General features: G+C 44.5%; 1 non-coding gene across 1 annotated transcript; it reads left to right on the forward strand.

Moving 5' to 3' along the window:
* Positions 1–5366: 5366 nt before the first annotated feature.
* Positions 5367–5504, forward strand: LOC114809611. The gene has a single exon (XR_003757387.1). It is a non-coding gene; the product is annotated as a small nucleolar RNA SNORA7 (small nucleolar RNA).
* Positions 5505–5745: the final 241 nt, after the last annotated feature.

Genomic DNA, 5745 nt, shown 5'->3' on the forward strand with positions numbered 1-5745 from the left:
TGGGTCTAACCCTGGCTCCACCCTTTACCTGCTATGACACTGGGCAAGTCACTTAACTTCTCTGTTTCTCAGTCCCCTTGAATCAAGGGGATTCAAATCCTTTCTCCCTCTCTCTTTGTGAGCCCCATGGGGGACAGGGACTGTGCTGTCCTGATTATCTTGTATCTTCTCAGCACTTAGTACAGTGCTTGGCATTTAATGAACACTTAAATTCTACAATCATTATTACTGGACCTACAATCAAGACAGTAAAATAGTGCCATCAGGTTAACAAGAAGTAGAATCCAGCAGGCAGTTGTACTGAAAGGAGAAACATGCACTTATTAATTTCCTCCAGCCCAGACTGGATCACACAATAATAACTGTAGTATTTGTCAAGTGCTTAGTATAAGCCAAGCACTGTGCTAAGCACTGGAGTAAATACAGGATAATCAGATTGGGCACTTTCCCTGTTCCATATAGGACTCACAATCTGAGGAGAACAGAGAATAGCCACCTTAACACTTAGTGTTCTGTACAGTAATCCTTATCACTTATATGCCTATCGACTAAAGCACATTACTTTAATTTCATCAGTTCATCCTTCCATCCTCTGGCTCTTAGAGGAGGCCACCTCTTAGAGGAGATGTGACCTTAGTAATGCTTCGAAGGTGGAGAGAGTGTGGTCTGGCATATTTAGATGGGGAGGGAGTCCCAGGCTAGGAGGAGGCTGTGCAAAAGCGCTTAGCAGCAGGACAGATGAGATCATGGCACTAGAGGAGCAGAGTGGGGGCTGGGCTGTAGGAGGAGATTAATGAGGTGAGGTGGGGTAGATGAGCAGCGACTGGAGGTTCTTGAGGAGTGGGGAAACATGGACTGAACATTTCTGTTGATATCATTTGCCTCTTTGTCTTCCTCCTACTCTCACTAGTGTGCTTATAAGTCATTGGCGTCTGCCTGTCTCCCCCATTAGTTCATATGCTCCTTGAGGACAGGAATTTGGACTTTTGCTTTTATTGTAGTTGTACTTTCACAGTCTCTGCACACAGTAGAGAAGCAGCATGGCCTAGTGGATAGAGCATGGGCCTGGGAGTCAGTAGGACCTTGTCCCAACTCCCCGACTTGTCTGCTGTGTGACCTTGAGGCAGTCAACTTCTCTGGGCCTCAGTCATTTCAAGAGTAAAATGGGGATTAAGACCATGAGCCCCATGTGGGATATGGACTCTATCCAGTCTGATTGACTTGTACCTACCCAACCCAGTGCTTAGTATAGTGCCTGGCAAATAGAAAAAAAACAGTAAATGTTATTTTTGGTTTGGATTGTTCAGCACCATCCACCCCGCCAGAAATATCTGCTCTGCAATCTCCAGCTCTCAGCTATTTCACGTTCTGGACTCACAGCAATTTAGTTGGCGAGGTTTGGTCACCCTTCTCCTCAGTCCATGTCCCCAACCACAACTCTTAGAGGCAACTGAAAAGAAACTCCTTGGGACCAGAGAATATGCCCACCAAGTCTATTGTACTGTACTCTCCTAAGCTCTTAGTACAGTGCTCTGCTCACAGTAAGCACTCATTAAATACCATTGATAGATGGACCGATTCATTGAATATTTTTCTATCTTGATGGGTAATATTCAAATCCATTCCTATCTGTTGACTCTAAGACTTTCCAACTTCAAACCCACTGACTGTCTTCTCTGGCAACACCCCAATTAACTCTTTTGCTCCTACAAGCAACTTTCTAAAATTCTCCCTCATTCTTGGCTCTACTGGTCCAAATGTGCATGCCTTTCCCCTAGCCTGGAACCCCTTGATCCATCGCACCCACTCATACCAACAAATCCACCAAACCACATTCCTCCCCTCCCAAAACTTCACCTCATCCAGGAGGTTTTCTCTGGCTAATTCTTCACCTCCTCCAGGAGGCCTTCCTTGATTGATCCCTCCCACTTTCCTGGCCATGTCACTCTCTTGGCCACCTTAACATTTATGCGTATATCTGTTCATTTATTTATCTGCTTCCTACTGTTTCCCCGGTCTCACTCATTTACCTAGTGAACTCCTGGCAATCTGCATCTGATTAAAACCCTCCCGTTTAAATCACAAACTCCTGAAGGGCAGGGCTCATGTCCTTTATGCCTAGTACAGACCTCTACACTTACACCCAGAAAGAGTTCAACAAATGCTGTTGGGGAAGCTGAAGGAATACCAATTAGAATTAAAATCTGCTTGCATGGCTGAGATCAGCTCGTCATCCAAAAGAAACCCTATCCTGTGAGTTGTTTGATCTACACTAGTCCTAAAGCCATTTCCACATTATTTTGAATGCTGAGTGATTGGCGGCATTCATCATCAATGTCATTTATTGAGCATGAGCATGGGGATGGGGAGAGGTCGGGGAGGGTGGGAATATTTGTCCCTATTATTTGAGGACAACACAAAAGAGATGCCCTGTGAAGGTCTTGATATTCACCCCAGTGCCTCCAACCCAGCCCCATTTGAGCACTGGGTGAATGGCAGCAGCCAACCCAGAGTCTGGAGCAGAGTGCCTGACCTCAGGAGAGGCAGGATCAAGCAGAAATTATTCCCAACCCTCCTGCAGATACTTCAAAGGGACTAGGCCCCTCCCGGCTGGCAGACCAGCTAGGAAAGTCCGTTCTTTGTGAAAGTAACAGGTATGGGATTCTGGGGGGCTTGTGTGGGTGCTCAGACATAGTACTGCCAAGCAGACAGCTTTCCTCAGGACCCAGGAGCTCCAGCTGGGGAACAGTGAGCATGATCCAGGGGAAACTGGGGACAGAGTCCTAGTGTGTAGGAGAGGTTGTCTGAGCTTGCTGTCACTTGGGAGCCTTCCTAGCTGTGAAACCTGCACCTCCTGGCAGACCTGGCCAGAATGTAAGTAAACTCTAAGCTTGTTGTGGGCAGGGGACATGTCTACCGACTACCAACTCTACCAAGGCACATCTCTTCCAGGAAGCCTTTCCTGACTAAGCCCTCCTCTCCTCTTCTCCCACTCCCTTCTGGGTCGCCCTGACTTGCTCCCTTCATTCATACTCTCTCCCAACCCTATAATACTTATGTGTAGGTCTGTAATGTATTTATTTATTTATGTATATTAATGTCTGTCTCCCCCTCTGGACTGTGAGCTCATTGTGGGCAGGGAATGTGTCTGTTGTTGCACTGAACTCTCCCACGTGCTTAGAACAGAGCTTTGCACACCATGAGCACTCAATAAATATGATTAAATGAATGAATGAACTCTGCTATATCATTATATTGTACTCTTCCAACCACTTAGTGGAGTGCTCTGCACAAAATAAGCACTCAGTAAATATGATTGATTGACTGACTGATTGATTGATAAACCCTTCCCTATCCCTGTCTGTGGCATTGGCCAGCTGAATTAATTCAAGAGCTGAGAGTACCTTCCCTACTACTCAGTACAAAGAAGACAGGCTGCTTTGAGCAAGCTCCTAGTCCATGAGTAGAGTGGAAAAGTCTCTTCGGACCATCCCTTCAGGGGTTCATTATGCAATAAAAAAGGAATTACACAAACAAAGGCATTAAAATAACATTAAGACTGAAATGAATCCTGAAAAAAAAGAAAGACATTTTGCCCTGGGTTCTCTATTCATCAAGGAGCCTTCTTCCATCTGCTGCGAAAATGCCCCCAGATGTTCTGATGTAGGAGCAAGAGCGATAATGTAATTTTGTGGATCGTGAGAAAGGCCACGGTGCACCCCTGAGCTGCTGTTCAGAAGCCAAAGTGGAGCTCACCTCCGAAGACCCCATGGGTGTTGTGCAAGTAGCCGCAGTTTCCCACAATCTAGCAGATCCACCTGTCCCATGTGAGGTTCTCAGACTAAATCAACTGAAAGGTAGCACTGAGAAGAGAGAAGCAGCATGGTCAAGTGGATAAAGCATGGGCCACAGCATCAGAAGGACCTGGGTTCTAATTCCGGCTCCATCACACCTGCTTTGTGACCATGGGCAAGTCACAACTTTTCTGTGCCTCAGTTATTTCATCTGTAAAATGGGGATTAAGACTGTGAGCCCTGTATGAGACAGGGACTGTGTCTAAACTGCTTAACTTGTATCTACCCCGCACTTGGAACAATGTTTGTCACATGGTAAGCACTTTATATGTACCATAATAATGATAATTATTATTAATAATAAATCCCTACTGGGTGCCAAACACTCTACTAAGAGCTTGGGAAAGCACAGAATTAGGAGACATGATCCCTGCCTTCAAGGAGCTTGCCATCTAGATGAGGAATACAGAGTAAAATAAATTACAAATAGGAAGAAACAATAGAGTATAAAGATATGAACATAAAAATCCATATACATATATAAGCATGTATATATACATATAAATGTGTATATATATACTTATAAATATGTATATATATATATATATACACATATATCAGTGGTATTTGTTGAGTGTTTACTATGTGCAGAGCACTGTACTGAATGCTTGGGAGAGTATAACACAGCAGAATTAGCAGACAAATTCCCTGTCCCCAACGAAATGCATATATTTATGAATATATATAAATGCATATATATGTGAATTCAGTAGGGTTGAGAAATGAGAGATTAACCAGAGCAGCTCTCCTGAAGGAGGTGTAATTTCAGAAGATCTTTGAAGATGGAGACAGGAACGGTTTATTAGATGTGAAGTGGTAAGGAGTTCCATGCAGAAGGGAGATTGGAGAGAGCAGGAGATTGGTGGAAGAAGAGTAGAGAATGAAACAGTGTTGCCAACCTGAGCATGCAGGCTGGGTTGCAGTGGAAAATGTTGGAGGGAGAGAGTTGAGTGAGTGCTTTTAAGCCACCAGTCAGGAGTTTTTGCTTGATGAGGAGAGAGATGGATGGTCATTGGAGGTTTTTGAGGAGTGGGGAGACATGTGCCGAACAGTGCTTAAGAAAAATGATCTGCAACAGAAGGAAGCATGAATTGGAGAGGGGAGAGATTGGAAGCATGTTTCTTCAGATGAGGCCCCAAGCCAGGAACAGAACTCCCTCCAAGCCTCTCAGTTCCCATTTAAAAGCTCCAGCAGTGCCAGTTGGTCCTGCCTTCTGGAAAACACAATGGAACCACATAAACCTCTTCTCGTTGTGAAGAGAAGTATGGTTGCGTTTGCTATGTTTCTTTGGTCCAAACAACACTGCTCAATCTAAACAATGCCAGTACTTTTCACTTAGTATCTTTACAATTCTATTTCTGTGGGGAGATCTTATTCTCATTTAAAATGAGAGTGCCAGATACACCAAAAATCCCACAAAGCAATGGATAAGAAATTCACCTCCACTTCCCCTACCTATAGCATTTATGTGCATACTTTTGTACTCTATTGCTATACCCTACTGGAAATTTTGGCCTCTCAGGGTCGCACCTGGAGAGTTTCCAATACTTTACCAGTCTCGACTAAGGGAGAGAGAGTCAAGCAGAGGCATATCCATTCCATTTCTAGCTGAGGCAGTGGCTAGCAAGTGGAAGACAATCTGCTACAAGTCAAAACTCCCCTGTGCTGGGCAGCAGCAGCATGGGAGAGAGTCGAGGGCAGAAACTCAGGTTTACTGCACGAGAGGAGACAATGGTAAACTGCTTCTGTCTTTTTACCAAGAAAACTCTATGGATGCACTACCAGAATGATTACTGATGGAGGTGGGGTATTCTGGAAGAGATAATAATAATAATTATGGCATTTGTTAAGTGCTTACTATGTGCCAAGCACTGTTCTAGGCGCTGGGGGT

This window comes from Ornithorhynchus anatinus, chromosome 2, assembly GCF_004115215.2.
Source record: "Ornithorhynchus anatinus isolate Pmale09 chromosome 2, mOrnAna1.pri.v4, whole genome shotgun sequence".
NCBI lineage: Eukaryota > Metazoa > Chordata > Mammalia > Monotremata > Ornithorhynchidae > Ornithorhynchus > Ornithorhynchus anatinus.